The 14,128-nt window shown below is 42.7% G+C and overlaps 1 protein-coding gene across 1 annotated transcript in view; it reads left to right on the top strand.

The window, feature by feature from the left end:
• The first annotated feature begins 12,266 nt into the window (after positions 1 to 12,266).
• Positions 12,267 to 14,128, top strand: part of LOC139583372 (sodium channel protein type 3 subunit alpha-like) — a 199,313-nt gene continuing 197,451 nt past the window's right edge. Inside the window, exon 1 of the mRNA XM_071414376.1 lies at positions 12,267 to 12,723. The gene's annotated coding sequence lies outside the window, so the exon portion shown is untranslated. The remainder of the gene's footprint in view (positions 12,724 to 14,128) is intronic.

The following is a 14,128-nucleotide window of genomic DNA, read 5'->3' as shown; positions in this document are numbered from 1 at the left end:
TGTATCAAATACTTGTTCTCCCCACTGTACATATGGACGAGCGATGTCAGAGCGGAACGGACTAAGATACAGTAGAATAGTATAGAATACAGTATATACATATGAGATGAGTAATGCCAGATATGTAAACATTAAGTGACTAAGATACCGTAGAATAGTATAGAATACAGAATATACATATGAGATGTGTAATGCAAGATATGTAAACATTATTAAGTGACTAAGATACAGTAGAATAGTATAGAATACAGTATATACATATGAGATGAGCAATGTCAGATATGTAAACATTGTTAAGTGACTAAGATACAGTAGAATAGTATAGAATACAGTATATACATATGAGATGTGTAATGCAAGATATGTAAACATTATTAAGTGACTAAGATACAGTAGAATAGTATAGAATACAGTATATACATATGAGATGAGTAATGCCAGATATGTAAATATTAAGTGACTAAGATACCGTAGAATAGTATAGAATACAGAATATACATATGAGATGTGTAATGCAAGATATGTAAACATTATTAAGTGACTAAGATACAGTAGAATAGTATAGAATACAGTATATACATATGAGATGAGTAATGCCAGATATGTAAACATTTTTAAAGTGACTAGTGTTCCATTCCTTAAAGTGGCCAGTGATTTCTAGTCTATGCCTATAGGCAGCAGCCTGTAATGTACTAGTGATGGCTGTTTAACAGTCTGATGGCCTTGAGATGAAAGCTGTTTTTCAGTCTCTTGTTCCCAGCTTTGATGCACCTGTACTGACCTCACCTTCTGGATGATAACGGGGTGAGCAGGCAGTGGCTCGGATGGTTGATGTCCTTGATGATCTTTTTGGCCTTCCTGTGACATCGGGTGCTGTAGGTGTCCTGGAGGGAGGGTAGTTTCCCCCAGTAATGCGTTGGGCAGATTGCACCACCCTCTGGAGAGCCTTGCGGTTGCGGGCGGTGCAGTTGCCGTACCAGGCGGTGATACAGCCCGACAGGATGCTTTCAATTGTGCATCTGTAAAAGTTTGTGAGGGTTTTAGGTGACAAGCCACATTTCTTTAGCCTCTTGAGGTTGAAGAGGCTCTGTTGCGCATTCTTCACCACACTGTCTGTGTGTGTGGTCCATTTCAGTTTGTCAGTGATGTGTACGCCAAGGAACTTTCCACCTTCTCCACTGTGATCCTGTCTATGTAGATAGAGGGGTGCACTCTCTGCTGTTTCCTGAAGTCCACGATCATCTCCTTTGTTTTGTTGACGTTGAGTGAGAGGTTGTTTTCCAGGCACCACACTCCGAGAGCCCTAACCTCCTCCCTGTAGGCTGTCTTGTCATCGTTGGTAATCAAGCCTACTACTGTTGTGTCGTCTGCAAACTTGATGAATGAGTTGGAGGCGTGCATGGACACGCAGTCATGGGTGAACAGGGAGTACAGGAGGGTGTGTCTCCAGTGTTGAGGATCCGCGGAGTGGAGGTGATGTTTCCTACCTTCACCACCTGGGGGGCGGCCCGTCAGGAAGTCCAGGACCCAGTTGCACAGCACGGGCCTCGAGCATAATGATGAGATTGGAGGGTACTATGGTATTGAATGCTGAGCTATAGTCAATAAACAGCATTCTTACATAGGTATTCCTCTTGTCCAGATGGGATAGGGCAGTGTGCAGAGTGATGGCAATTGCATCGTCTGTGGATCTATTGGGGCGGTAAGCAAATTGAGTCTAGGGTGGCAGGTAAGGTAGAGGTGATATGATCCTTGACTAGTCTCTCAAAGCACTTCATGATGACAGAGGTGAGTGCTATGAGGCGATAGTCATTAAGTTCAGTTCCCTTTGCCTTCTTGGGTATAGGAACAATGGTGGCCATCTTGAAGTATGTGTGGACAACTGACTGGGATAGGGAGAGATTGAATATGCCCCTAAACACACCAGCCAGCTGGTCTGCGCATGCTCGGAGGACGTGGCTAGGGATATGTTTTGGGGAAGGGGGGATTGGGGGGCAAGTGTTTAAATTTAGCAGTATAATAAGAATCTGGTAGCAGCAGTTGTGATATGTGTGTAGCATGAATGTATGTCAGTGGAGGCGGGTGGGATGAGCTATAGGAGGACGGGCTTATTGTAACATAAAAATCAAAACACTGAGATTAACAAGGAATTATTTGGGGCTTGAATCTATCCTGCAATCTGTTGTACTGGAACTAATTTATTACAAGCAAGTACTGTATATTCATGACGTCATGCAAAAGATGATTGGGCAAGTCGGTCCGGGTGCATCCATCGTAAACAATTCCAGTGAAGACAGTCTCCTGTGTTATGTTACTTAATGTTTCACCATCTGCAGCTCTGCATACTGTTGTGTCTGCTTCTTGATGACATCAAGCTTGATGAACTGCATCCTCATGGGCCTCGGTTTCATTGGCCAGCTCTGTGGTCTCTCGTGTAACAGCTGCCTGGGAGTGTTTGGAAATTGTGTTTTCTATAACAAGCTGTTTCCCCGGCACATGCTTGGCTGTAGGGTTAAAATGCATCATGCGCATCAACAGTCTCTGACACCTCAAATGCACTAAGTCAAGGTCATTTCAGTTTATCAGTAGAAGAAGATGTTTGTGATCACTCTGCAGTGTGAATGTATCTAGGCCATACAGATATCTGGTAAACTTCTCACATGCCCAGACTCCTGCGAGACACTCCTTTTCTATCTGTGCATAGCGCTTTTCTGCATCTGTGAGAGTCCCGGGGCAATACTATTCTGGATTTAACTGTATCTGTAGTAGGACCTAGCCTAAGCCATAACTACTGGCATCTGCACTGACTATGGTAGGCTTTGTCATATCATAGAATGCCAGTACAGGTGACTCTGTGATGAGTTGCTTTACCTTCCTAAAGGCCTCCTCCTGCACTACACTCCATGTCCATGTAGCGTCACTCTCGAGCCAGTTGTTGAATGGTTTGTTGACATCGGCTAGACCCGGTAGGTACCTGCCTATGTAGTGAATCATACCCAGGATCCTTCTCAGATTAGACACATTACTTGGCGGCTACAGCTGGGTGATGGCCTGGATCTTGGCCTCATCAGGTAAAATGCCATTTTCATCGATGCAGTGTCCTAGGTTGTTAAGCCGTTTCTGACACAGTAGACATTTGTCTGGGTTGAGCTTCGAACCTCCTATCTCCAGTGTGTATAGGGTTTTCTGGAGTCTCACCTCATGATCCTCTGGAGTGTCTGAGAAAATAAGTATATCATCCATGTAAATATCCACACCTTCTTGGTCCTTCAGGAGCTCTGTCATCTCACGCTAGAAGATTTCTGGGGCACGAGTGATTCCAAATGGAAGTCTGTTGAAATAGTACCTTCCAAAAGGCATTATGAACGTGGTAAGCTTGGCACTCTCTCTGTATAGTGGAATCTACCAGATGCCACTTGCTGCATCTGAAAGAGAAAACACCTTGGCACCAGCAAGCTTTGGCAGGATATCGTCTATGATGGGTAGAATGTATTTCTCCCTTTTCATTGATTTGTTTAACCTTCTCAGGTACAGCGCATAACTCTCAGCTGGTCTTTGTTCTTCTTGGTTACCAGGACCATAGGAGCACACCGCTCTGTAGCCTCCCTGATCGCTGTGATCACACCACTCGCTACCATGCGGTCAAGCATGGGGAGGATGGGCACTGACACACATCTGGCTGTGTTTACACTGTAGGGCACCGCATCATCTTTCAGGCTTATTTTGATTGGTTATATCTTCAGCCTGCCCATCTACAGGATGAGCACTCTTGAGCTGCTCTGTACTTTTGATCTCTTCTATTCTCTTCACCAAAACCCACTGCAACAGCTACATTACGGCCTGGCAGATGGCTTCCCTTTGGCCCCTTTATCACATACACTTTGAACCTAAACTGCTGTCCTTTCCAAATAGTAGTAGCTGTAAAGTGACCCATACAGTTCAGTTTACCACCTTGGGCCATCTAGTTTAGTTACTGTGCTCTTCAGTGGTGGCATGTTTTTCAGTGTGCTAGAAGTATTTTCTGATATGACACTTGTATCTGCCCCTGTGTCAATCTTAAAGTCTATTGCAGTACCTTTTATCAGCAGTTCCACTGTCCATGCATTGTTTGAGTCCTCAACATCTGTGACTTCTCTCATCCCCTTCTCTCTTGTTGGGTGCAGTAACCTTGTTGATCACACGGGAGCGACAAACAACCACGAAATGCCACAGCTTCCTACAGTTGCAGCATTCAGCATTCTTAGCAGCACACCTGTTCTCTTTAGCATGTGCCTTACGACATCTGAAGCATTTGCGTCCTGTCATGTTCACATTGTGTCCTTTTGCTTTGGCCCCTTTGTTTTGTCCATGCCCGTTTCTGTGTCTCTGTTTTCCATTGTGCTACTTGCGTTGGTATGCTACTACATACTCTTCACTGAGCTGTGCACCATTAGCATTAGCCACTTGTTCGCTAATATCCTCCTTTACTTGCTCTGACTGCCTCACAAGCTCTACCGCTTTGTCGAGCATCAAGTCAGGCATTAATTGAAGCTCCTCTGAATACTCCTTCTCTAATATCCCTATGACCAACCTGTCACGGACAGTGATAGCACAGGTATCAGCTAGCTCGTGTAGGCTTCCGATGTATTCCTCGGTGGGTTTTGCGGGATTTTGGGTGCACCGATGAGAACGGGCTCTTTCATGAATAGTGTTCACTTTGGGCACAACATAATTGTCCAGTTTAGCCATAACAATCTCAGAATCGTTCTGATCCTCAGAATACGTGAATGTCTTGTTCAGCCTCTTTCCCCAGCGAATAAAGCAGAGTGCAAACCTGTTACTCTCCATCCTCTTTGTTTAGCTTAGTTGCTATCCTGTAACAATGAAATCATTGGCGCCATTCTGGCAAGTGTTCTGGGCGACCAAAGTCGAAGTTTTCCGGAGATTGAAACTTCGTTGATCATCTCCTGACAACATGTAGTGTTATGCGTTATATGAATAATCTGAATGCGAATATCACTTTGGTTGACTTTAATGAAACAATAAATAACAACACAGGAGACTGAGTGGCAGAGCTGCAGATGGTGGAACACAATGTGACAGTATGCAACCAAAGGGCCAGACAAGGTAAAAGCCTACTAGACCTCCCGACAGAACCTCCCAACCTCACAAGGACTAGTGTTGTATGGTAATAGAATAGTAGTGTCTCAAGACATGAGAACTGAGATGTTAAAGACACAATGGCCAGTGCCGGGAGCAAGCTAGAGGTAGTGTGTGGTGGCCTGGAATAACTAGTCAGTACATGCAAAGAGTGCCATGAGTCCAAACCTACTCAGAGGGTGGAACCTCTGATCACCACTCCACTCCCCAGTCTCTCATAGGAAAGAGTAGCAGCTGACATACAGTACCAGTCAAAAGTTTGGACACTCATACAAGGGTTTTTCTTTATTTTTTACTATTTACTACATAATAGAATAAGAGTGAAGACATCAAAACTATGAAATAACACATATGGAATCATGTAGTAACCAAAAAAGTGTTAAACAAATCAAAATATATTTAATATTTGAGATTCTTCAAAGTACCCACCACCTTGATGACAGCTTTGCACACGTTTGGCATTCTCTCAACCAGCTTCATTAGGTAATCACCTGGAATGCATTTCAATTAATAGGTGTGTTGTTAATTTGTGGAATTTATTTTCTTCTTAATGCGTTTGAGCCAATCAGTTGTGTTGTGACAAGGTAGGGGTGGTATACAGAAGACGGCCCTATTTGGTAAAAGACCAAGTACATATTATGGCAAAAACAGCTCAAATAAGCAAAGAAAAATGACAGTCCATCATTACTTTAAGACATGAAGGTCAGTCAATCCGGAAAAGTTTAAAATAAAGAAAAACCCTTGAATGAGTAGGTGTGTCCAAACTTTTGACTGGTACTGTATGTGAACTCAACAAGCAACACTACTTGGTAGTTGGGGACTGTTTCTCTAGATATATATAAATAGCTTACCTCAAAGACATGTCAGGAGAAACTACAAGAGCTAAACTGAAGAATGTCTTCGCCAGGTGCGGATGCCCAAATATTCTAATTACAGACACTGATCCCCAGTTCTCAGGTAGAGCTTTCACGCAATTCTCAAAGGACTGTGATTTCAGACACATTACCACCAGCCCTCACTACTCCCAAGCAAATGGTGAAGCAGAGAGAGCAGTGCAGACAGCCAAAGGGATCCTGAAACAGGCTGACCCATTCCTAGCTCTCATGACCTACAGAGCAACGACACTGCCAGCCACAGGTGTGAGCCCAGCACAGTTCATGCTTGGCAGACAGCTCTGCACCACAGTCGGAATCCACGCCACCTGAAACCCCTCCCCAGTGCTTCAGAGACTTCTGAAAAGGGTGGAGAGAAACACCCAGAGTGTGACACGGAGTTGTACCTACCTGTTCCAGATGCCGACCCAATTCCTGTCAGAGCACCACAGACTCCAGTGCACTTGACTTCTCGTGGCAGAGTTGTCAAACCACTTGACAGATATGGAGAGTATGTGCAGTAATTAACACACAGCCTGCATTATGAGGCAGAATAACCCCACTGCAGCTGTGAAGGTGACTGGCAGGCAGTCAACCCAGCTCACCTTAGGGTAGAATCTAGTTAGTGTTGAAGAAACAAGAGACTGACTGTTTTAAGGAAAGTTAACAACAGAAAATTAGTTGATGTTTCATGAGTTGTTGAACTTTAAAGTCTGAAAAGTTTGTTTATGAATTCATATGTTAAGGAGACAAAAGTTTATTACAGAGTGATGAACTATAAACAGTGTAAACATTTTAGAAACACATCTTAAAAGACTAAAAGAAAGGGTGATGTGTTGTACTGGAGCAATTTTATTAAAGCGCATGGCGCAAGTATATTCATGACGTCATCTAAAAGGTGATTGGGCAAGTCGGTCCTGGTGCAGCCGTCATAACAAGTCCAGTGAAGACAGTCTCCTGTGTTATGTTACTTATTGTTTCATTAAAGTCAACCAAAGTGATATTCGCCTCCGGATTCATCATATAACGCATAACAGTACCTGACTGGTTTGCAATTTCAACAAAAGGCCTAAATTTGTCTGTGTTCTGTCTGGATTTTATCACAGATATGTCCGTTAATTTCTGTCTAGGACTATTTATCCAGTCCCTCAAGGAGACTAGGAATTTAGTGCCCTTAAATGTAGCTGCACACCCTGAGGTGCTAGTCTCTCTATCCAGACGGGTTGGCTCCCACTATGTACCATTGATCCTAGGTCTGGGTTTCTGAGACTATAGAAGTGCCTATATTACAGTGAATTTAAAATGAGTGAAGTGAATTGAAAGTGAATTGAAACGGTGAACTTATTGGTCCGTTTGAATTCATTGTTTGTGTGCTCTGATTGGTTGCAGGGGTGACTTGGCGAATGCACCTCCACCTGTTTCCTACAAAAAGGTGGTGCAGTTTGTTCTCTGTAATGAAACTATCTAGTGGTGTTTTACTTACTTGGTATTTGAAGCCACCACGCAACATTCTTTTAAATTATTGGGTTGTTTTTCATGTTTGCTGCTCTAGGTAAACCAAAATACTTGAAAGTACTATTTTGTATTTTGGGGGGGTATATGTAGGCTACTTTTCTTTACTATCTATATTTTTTACAACTTTTACTTTTACTCCACTACATTCCAAAGGAAAATATGTACTTTTTACTCAAATACATTTTCCCTGAAATCCAAATGTACCAACCTGGACTCAGGGGTAGACATAAAATAGTTCATGTAAATCCGGGAGACTGTAAGGACAGACGCTGGGAGACGAGAAGGAAAGGCGGCCAAAGGATGGTGTTGGCTTTGGGGATGACCAGTGAAATATACCTGTTGTAGCGCGTGCTACGGGTGGGTGTTGCTATGGTGACCAGTGAGCTGAGATAAGGCGGAGCTTTACCTTGCAAAGACTTCTAGATGACCTGTAGCCAGTGGGTTTGGCGACGAATATGTAGCGAGGACCAGCCAACGAGAGCATACAGGTCGCAGTGGTGGGTAGTATATGGGGCTTTGGTGACAAAACGGATGACACTGTGATAGACTGCATTCAATTTGCTGAGTAGAGTGTTGAAGGCTATTTTGTAAATGACATCGCCGAAGTCAAGGATCGGTAGGATAGTCAGTTTTACGAGGGTATGTTTGGCAGCATGAGTGAAGGAGGCTTTGTTGCGATATAGGAAGCCGATTCTAGATGTCATTTTGGATTGGAGATGCTTAGTCTGGAGTCTGGAAGGAGAGTTTACAGTCTAGCCAGACAACTAGGTATTTAGAGTTGTCCACATATTCTAAGTCAGAACCGTCCAGAGTAGTGATGGTAGTTGGGCGGGCGGGTACGGGCAGCAATCGGTTGAAGAGCATGCATTTTGTTTTATTAGCATTTACAGTCGTATGAACAAGTTTGGGCACCCCTCTGAGGCTGCATAATAATTTACTCTGTCTTCACAGAAAATGATCACAGTGGCATGCCATTCATTTTCTAATAAAAGCTGAGTACTGGGGTATTGTCCAGACAAAGATTTTTAGTGTAGCAATATTAAGTTGTATGAAATTAAATCAGATGTGAAAAATAGGCTATGCAAAAATGTGGGCACCCTTGTCATTCTGTTGATTTGAATACCTGTAACTACTTAGCACTGATTAATTGGAACACACAATTGGTTTGGTGAGCTCATTAAGCCTTGAACTTCATAGACAAGTGCATCCAATCATGAGAAAAGGTATTTAAGGTGGCCAATTGCAAGTTGTTGTTCTCTTTGACTCTCCTCTGAAGAGTGGCAACATGGGTGCCTCAAAACAACTCTCAAATGACCTGAAAACAAAGATTGTTCAACATTATGGTTTAGAGGAAGGCTACAAAAAGCTATCACAGAGATTTAAGCTGTCAGTGTCCACTGTGAGGAACATAGTGAGGAAATGGAAGACCACAGGCACAGTTCTTGTTAAGGCCAAAAGTGGCAGGCCAAGTAAAATATCGGAGAGGCAAAGGCGAAGGATGGTGAGAACGGTCAAAAACAGCCCACAGACCACCTCCAAAGACCTACAACATCATCTTTCTCCATATGGTGTCACTCTGCATCGTTCAACAATCCAGCGCACTTTGCACAAGGAGAAGCTGTATGGGAGAGTGATGCGGAAGAAGCCTTTTCTGCACATACGCTACAAACAGAGTCGCTTGAGGTATGTAAACGCACATTTGGACAAGCCAGCTTCATTTTGGAATAAGGTGCTGTGGACTGATGAAACAAAGATTGAGTTATTTGGTCATAACAAGGGACGTTATGCATGGCGGCAAAAGAACACAGCGTTCCAAGAAAAACACTTGCTACCCACAGTCAAATTTGGTGGGGGTTCCATCATGCTGTGGGGCTGTGTGGCCAGTGCCGGTACTGGGAATCTTGTTAAAGTTGAGGGTCGCATGGATTCCACTCAATATCAGCAGATTCTTGGGAATAATGTTGAAGAATCAGTCACAAAGTTGAAGTTACGCCGGCGCTGGATATTTCAACAAGACAACGACCCAAAACACTGCTCAAAATCTACCCGGGCATTCATGCAGAGGAACAAGTACAATGTTCTGGAATGGCCATCCCAGTCCCCAGACCTGAATATCATTGAGAATCTGTGGGATGATTTGAAGCGGGCTGTCCATGCTCGGCAACCATCAAAACTAACTGAACTGGAGATGTTTTGTAAGGAGGAATGGTCCAAAATACCTTCATCCAGAATCCAGACACTCATTAGAGGCTATGGGAAGCGTCTAGAGGCTGTTATTTTAGCAAAAGGAGGCTCTACTAACTATTGATGTGATTTTTCTATTGGGGTGCCCAAATTTATGCACCTGTCTAATTTTGTTTTGATGCATATTGCACATTTTCTGTTAATTCAATGAACCTAATTTCACTACTGAAATATTACTGTGTCCATCAGTTATTTGATAGATCAAAATGAAATTGCTGATCCAAACACCCAATTATTTATAAATGGAAATCATGGAAATTGTCAGGGGTGCCCAAACTTTTTCATACGACTGTAAGAGCAATTGAAGGCCACGGAAGGAGTATTGTATGGCGTTGAAGCTCATTTGGAGGTTTGTTAACACAATGTCCAAAGAAGGGCCAGATGTATACAGAACGGTGTCGTCTGCGTAGAGGTGGATCAAAGAATCACCCGCAGCAAGAGCGACATCATTGAAATATACAGAGGAAAGAGTCGGCCCGAGAATTGAACCCTGTGGCACCCCCATAGAGCCTCCCAGAGGTCTGGACAACAGGCCCTCCGATTTGACACACTGGCAGTCATTAGAGAAACCAAGGCTGTTGAGTCGGCCGATAAGAATACGGTGATTGACAGAGTCAATAGCCTTGGCCAGGTCGATGAAGACGGCTGCACAGTACTGTCTTTTATCGATGATATCGTTTAGGACCTTGAGCGTGGCTGAGGTGCACTCGTGACCAGTTCGGAAACCGGATTGCATAGCGGAGAAGGAACGGTGGGATTCGAAATGGTCGTGATCTGTTTGTTCACTTGGCTTTAAATGACTTTAGAAAGGCAGGGCAGGATGGATATAGGTCTGTAACAGTTTGGGTCTAGAGTGTCACCCAATTTGAAGAGGGGGGTGATCGCGGCAACTTTCCAATCTTTAGGGATCTCGGACGATAGGAAAGAGAGGTTGAACAGACTTGTAATAGGGGTTGCAACAATGGCGGCGGATAATTTTAGAAAGAGAGGGTCCCGATTGTCTAGCCCAGCTGATTTGTACTGGTCCAGGTTTTGCAGCTCTTTCAGAACATCTGCTATCTGGATTTGGGTGAAGGAGAAGCTGGGGAGGCTTGGGCAATTAGCTGTGGGGGGTGCAGAGCTGTTGGCCGGGGTTTGGGTAGCCAGGAGGAAAGCATGGCCAGCCGTAGAGAAATGCTTATTGAAATTATCTATCAAGTTGATTAATTATGACTTCCATGTGATATAGGCTAAGTATCTCCGTTTTGCAGATGACTCGCCAGCCTCTTAGGACCAGTGATGCTGACTCGTAGGCCTACTGTAATGTATACTTGTCAGTGCAATTTACAACAGGCTGTTCTTACTCTTTACCAGCAGAGGGGGTAATGAACCCAGGTTTGGAATACATTTCAATGGTGTTGATACACTAGGGCTGCGTTTAGACAGTCAGTCCAAATCTGATCTTTTTTCCTCACTAATTGGTTTTTAACCAATCACATTAGATCTTTTCACATCAGATATTTTTCAAAGCTGATCTGATTGGTCAAAAGACCAATTAGGGAAGCAAAGATCAGAATTTGGATGCCTGTATAAACGCAGGCCACAAGGCATCGACACACATAGCAGGGCTCTCCAACCCGGTTCCCGGGGAGCTACCCTCCTCTAAGTTTTATCTCCAACTCCAGTTGTAACTAACCTGATTAATCTTATCAACCAGCTAATTAGTAGAATCCGGTGCGTTAGATTAGGGTTGGAGTGAAAACCTATAGGATGGTTGCTCTCCAGGAACAGGGTTGGAGAGCCCTGCATTATAGGCTACCCACAGGGGTGGTCGAACTTTATAGAATATTGTATTATTGACTCATGTTGTTCTAACCATTAAGGATAAACTATAGCGCTACGTTAAATCAATCAGGATTAAAACAAACGTCTTGTTCCCACGAAAACGTCATAATCCTGATTGGCCTCATAATCCGCGAGTCTAGTTTTTCAAAACAACATTGATCCTAATGTTAATTTCCTGAAGAAAAGTTAAGCTAGCTAATTATATCGGGAAACAGATGCCACAAGTCACTAAATCTCCATCAAGATGAGGCATACACTCACTAATAGTTGAGTTAATAATAATATTCAAGATCAATCAAATGGCCTAACCCTTTAATCCTATAGTGCTAGGCCTATATTTCAACTGTCGGCTATTTAAAAGCGCAATGTGCTTTATGTGACACGTCTAAAGCTAGGAGGATTACAGACTCATCATAAGGAGTTTTTAATAAAACTGTTTCATTATCCAGACTTTCTTGCTCATCCTCATTCCGTCTCTACATTATTTAAATGTAGTAACCTATTATTGCATGCTCCACTATAACTTTATTAGCCTTATGCCCTCCTGAAGAACACAGCCGATGATGTGATGTACTGTCCGAACAGCACAGACAAATGGGAGTAGGCGTTACCTCTGAACGTCTGACTTCCTCACTTCGCGGCTCAAGGGCAATCAAATGGTCCGGACTCGTTTTCCGAGACAGGTTACAGAATTTCTCACCGACGCTTCTTGCGGTAAACCGTAGCGCGTAAAGTTGTTATAGACTACTTGGACTAAATCAACAGCTGTGTGGACAACGACTTTCTGCACGGAGCATATTAAATCATTTATTTGGAGTCTATTTATTGGAAAGTGCAATAAAATATAAATCGGTCAACTCAGAACCGTTAAAAAATATGCCTAATAATGAGTTGGGTTAACAACTGGTAGAATACGCGCGTTTTTTCGAATCATTGGGTGCACCTTGCATTAACAAAACAAATTCTATCTTCAAATTAATTATAACACTTTTCAAATAAGGTATTTCGGATTGTCTGGAATTGTGTAAAGAGTGTTCGACATGGCCTTATCTCTTCCAGTGGATGGAAATTGCCAAATTTATTGAAATAGACTGGGGGACGCAATGCTGTAAATAAAGGAGTTTCACATGTAAGTAGCCTATTTTCATCTACCTTTGCTGTCCAGTGCCGGTTCCTAACCTCAACAAAAATATGTCATTAGATTCCTACTGGCCCTACGCTTTTTCTTGAACTAAACATAGCCCATTTAACCTGTACAATTTAGCTAAAGTGTAGGCTATGGTTAACAAAATAGGCGTCTATTGATTTACGTTGATTGTTAGACTAATTTTAACCTTTTGGAGGGGCCAATAGGGTATTTCATATTTTCAAATAGGCTAATGAATATCATATATGGAATATAATTCATGGAAATTATACTTAGGCTGCGATAATTTAGCTTTTTCATTACAGTTTAAGACTTATATTCATATGTTGCGTTGTTTTTTAAAATCATTTTTTTACACAGTTGACTTGGCATATGAAGTGGTGAAACAACTTGTGCTTTCATTTACGGTTTAAAGATTATAGGCTTGGCTACTAGTTGTTTAAGTTGTAATAATGTTTATTTGGGAAAGGGTTTTCGAAAATGCGCAACCCTTAATGCTTTGAATATGTTGTTAGGAAATCACCGTGGCGCGAGCACGGGGGATTAGTTTCCCCACTTGGTAATCATGTTTAGAAGCACTCTTTGGTTGATTACATGGGTTGAAATGAGAAGGGCACGGGAGTAGAACAAAAGGTTCAAGTCTTCAAAGCGATGACGGTGTCTTGGTTTTTCTGTTCACATTTGGCACCAAAAAATAGGTTAGGATTTGTGTTGGTTAGGTTTGTGTTACACTTTGCCCCTTCAGCATTTTTTTTTTTTTTGGGGGGGGGGGGGGGGGGGGCAGCAGCTCTAAACACTTGTCCTTTGTCTTTATGTGATCCAAAGAGTGATTCCAATTTATATATAGGTTACAGTATTAAAACACGTTTTAACATCAGAAAACATCAACCAAGAGCAGCATTGGATACACCGCCAAGACAACTTATAATAAAGGACAACAGGTGTCTGCAGGCTATGCCTCGCATGCCAGGGTGGCCTAGATCTGAAAGTGCTATCGCAGTTCAAAAGCCGTGACACTGAGATGTTTGTTCAATGTACCAGCGAGCTGTTCTCCCGAATAACTGACCTTTCGAGGTGTATGTAGTTGGCTAAGTAGACGCGGAAGCTGTCGCGCGGTGGTTTTCCAGGCGACGTGAACCGCTGTGCTCTTGTCCAAGGTCCTGAAAGTCAAGACAATTAACGGGGGATTCGGTTAAAGTCGAATCTCGTACTAGGTTAAAACCCTTTAAAGTTTAAATGTTGTTTTATCTACTGTACTTGCCAAAATCATTTGCTTCAACAGCAGCAAAATTACAGAGTTTAATCAGGACAAAAATAATGGAAAAACAATAACTGATTAATGTTAAAAACATAATTATATATAGATATGAATATATATTTAAAAACA

This window comes from Salvelinus alpinus, chromosome 8, assembly GCF_045679555.1.
Source record: "Salvelinus alpinus chromosome 8, SLU_Salpinus.1, whole genome shotgun sequence".
Lineage (NCBI taxonomy): Eukaryota > Metazoa > Chordata > Actinopteri > Salmoniformes > Salmonidae > Salvelinus > Salvelinus alpinus.
The sequence above is the reverse complement of the archived record's forward strand: the minus strand, read 5'-3'. Positions and strand labels throughout refer to the sequence as shown.